The 3,410-nt window shown below is 23.3% G+C and overlaps 1 long non-coding RNA gene across 1 annotated transcript; it reads right to left on the bottom strand.

Moving 5' to 3' along the window:
- Positions 1-373: 373 nt before the first annotated feature.
- On the bottom strand, positions 374-725 carry LOC135929521 (uncharacterized). Its single transcript, XR_010572604.1, has 3 exons — positions 635-725; positions 458-591; positions 374-416 (listed from the first exon to the last, which is right to left on the bottom strand). It is a non-coding gene; the product is annotated as an uncharacterized LOC135929521 (long non-coding RNA).
- Positions 726-3,410: the final 2,685 nt, after the last annotated feature.

Below are 3,410 nucleotides of genomic sequence, written 5' to 3'. Positions count from 1 at the left end.
TTATCCACAGTAATGCTATATATTTGTTTTAAATCTATCTGGTATTTTTTTAAAATTGTTTGGATTTCTTCTTTTAGGTTTGCACCTGTATGAATTTTTATTAGTTCTATCATTCCTAGTGTTCGTACTTGTATCTGGCCATCTTTTATATACTGAACATTAATACCTAATATTGATTTATTATATCTAGTAGCTGTATCAATTTTTAAAGAAATTAGCTTGTTTTTTAATTCATGTATAATTTGAAGTCTAATTTCGGATGCGGTATATTTTATTTTATCGACCACTGATCGATTATTTATTTTCATTTGAAGAGAATGACATATAGGGTCTAGTAAAATACGGAAACCCTCATAATTTACTAAATTTATGGGTAAATTATGGACTGTAATCAACCATACTATACATTCAAAAACCTAACAAATAATTATTTATTCTTTATTTAAATATTAATTACTTTAGATTTATCGATCTTAATTTTTGGGAATTTTTCTTTTGCTGTATTTCTAGCATTGAAGGACGAATCACTATTAGATTCATCTGCTTTCATTATGTTTGGGTGTTGAGAGGTTATGTGTCTTTTAAGATTTGCTAGAAAAATATATTGAAAAATAAATTAAATAATTTATTTTACATGGTATTGACTTCATCTTTTTGTCACACATGCTGCACGTCGCTAAATTTTTAGAAGAATCGATTAAAAAATGCTCCTTTAGAATATCTTTGAGATTTTTTTTATTTTGCATTATATATAAAAAAAAAATTTTGTAATTTAATTTTAACTTTCTTGTTTTTTCCTTTTATTTTTATTTTCACTTGTTTATTATATTTTGAAATAAAAAATCAGGAATTAATGTTATATAAAATAAAAAAAATGAATAAAATAATTGTTTTATTGAGGCCAAATAAAACCCCCATTTATAAATTTGGATGGGATACATTTATTTAATGTTTTTTTTATTTATATTTATAAAAAATCAAATGTTAAATGAAGATATAAAAAATGCATTTTCTTTTCTTTTCGTTTTTCCCATTGTCTCTCTCTCCCTCCTTTATTTATTTTTATTTAATGTTTTGCCTTATGAATTAAAGAAAATAAAAATCTCAAAAAAATGAAATTTGCTGGTGCCAGCGAGGCGGCACCAGATTGAAAAAAAGTATTATATAATTTTTTTTTTATAAAATTGAATTCAAATTTTTTTTTAATTTTCATTGCTGTAATGGTACCCAAAACCGATACGTTTTCCCCCTTGAAGGAGGGAGTTTGACGGATGGCCTCTTATTCTGTTTATGGCTATTTCAATTTTTTCCTGACTCCAATTGCTATATTTCTTTTGTGGTTTATGATAGGTATCAGAGTTTATTGTAGAAAAATTTATTTGATTGGGTTAAGAATTATTTGCTATACCAAATAAAACTGAATTTGAAATATTTTGAGAATAAGATGGTTCTTCCTGTGAGGAAAAATCTAAAAGATTATATATAATTAACAATATAATGTTAATTGGTACCAACATGTAGATGTAGAAAGATTTAAGAGACCTGGAGATAGTGACTATTTTACTAATTTTGTAATTTTTAATATCTTAAAAAATGGGAATTTTATTTCCTGGGAATTATATTCATAGATTCTTTTTAATGTTTACCTAATAGATTTTAAATAATAAACTAAAGTTAAAATTTTTTAGCCCGCTAATTGTTAAAATTTTGTAACCGATTCGCTCGCACTTTTTAAAATTATTAAGCTAGGCCGCCCATGGACGGGCTTCAGCTAAAAACCTGCTCGTTTCAGCAAATAAATTCTAAAATGATCATAATGATTATGACAATTGTCATTTTTCTATGGTACATCCTCATTTAAATTTTAATTTAACATGTTTATAATTTATTATTTTACCCTTTTGCTTCAAAAAAATTCCAAAAAGATTAAAAATGGCCATTATGACAATTGTCACTTATCTATGGTACATCCACATTTAAATTTAACAAGTTTACAATTTATTATTTTACCCCTGTAAGTTCAAAAAAAATTTAAAAAAGATTAAAAATGACGATTAAGACAATTTTACTTTTCTATGGTAGATCTTCAGTGAAATTTTAATTTAATAAGTTTACAATATATAATTTCTTCAAAAAAAATCAAAAAAGATTAAAAATAACGATTATGACAATTGTCACTTTTCTATGGTACATATTCACTGAAATTTTAATTTAACAGGTTTACAATATATATTTTTACCTATTTGCTTTAAAAAAATTCAAAAAAGTTCAAAGATAACAATTATGATAATTGTCACATTTCTATGGTACATCTTCACTGAAATTTTTATTTAACATGTTTACAATATATAATTTTACACTTTTGCTTCAAAAAAGATTAAAAATAACGATTATGACAATTGTCACTTTTCTATGGTACATCCACATTTAAATTTCAATTTAACATGTTTACAATTTATGATTTTACTCTGTTGCTTCAAAAAAAGTTCAAAAATAACGATTATGACAATTGTCACTGCTCTATGGTACATTCACATTTAATTTTATATTTAATAAATTTTTATCTACTTGCTTTAAAAAAGTTCAAAAATAACGATTGTGACAATTTTTACAATCATTAAAACCATCTCGAAACATGCTCAAAAAATTTTTTCTCGCCTATTTAATACCTAAAAATAAAATTATTTTTATAGGTTCTGTTATGAATATTATGACAATTGTCACTTTTATAGTTTACACATTATATTAATTCATGTTTGAAATAATCATTTTTCTCTATTTCCAATTAAAACATATGTGAAATAAGTATTATGACAATTGTCACCTTTATACGCTTTACAATCACTGAAACCATCTCAAAACATGCTCAACTAGCCTTTTTTAATTATAATTATTTTTAAAGGTTCTGAGATGAGTATTATGACAATTGTCACTTTTATAGTTTACATTAAATATAAAACATTAAAATTATGACATTACATTTTTAAAATAATCATTATTACTTATTCCAAATATTAAAAAAAATGCAGTCGGTATTATGACCAATTCTCACATTTACAACCTATTCAAAAAAAATATTTTCATTAACATAATAAAATAAAAAAAATATATATCAAAAATTTTATTTTTAAAGAATTTACCAAAAAATTTCAAAAATATTTTAATAAAGATTTCCTTACAAAAGATTTTATTTTATTATAAAATTCTCAAAATATTTTCTCAAAATTATAGAAGATTTTTTTACAAAAAATATTTTTTATTTTGCTCAAAAATCTTCTTTGAGCAAGCTCAAAATTTTTTTTAGCGAAAAAATCTTCGCAAAAAATTGATCTTCAAAGATTTTTTCCTCAAAATTTTGGGCGAAAAAAATCTTCAAATTTTTATTTGAAGATTTTTGTAAAACCCTGATT

Source organism: Gordionus sp. m RMFG-2023, chromosome 5, assembly GCF_954871325.1.
Source record: "Gordionus sp. m RMFG-2023 chromosome 5, tfGorSpeb1-WG-v2, whole genome shotgun sequence".
NCBI classification, from domain to species: domain Eukaryota; kingdom Metazoa; phylum Nematomorpha; class Gordioida; order Chordodea; family Parachordodidae; genus Gordionus; species Gordionus sp. m RMFG-2023.
Note: the sequence above shows the minus strand (reverse complement) of the source record. Positions and strands in the feature narration are given on the sequence as shown.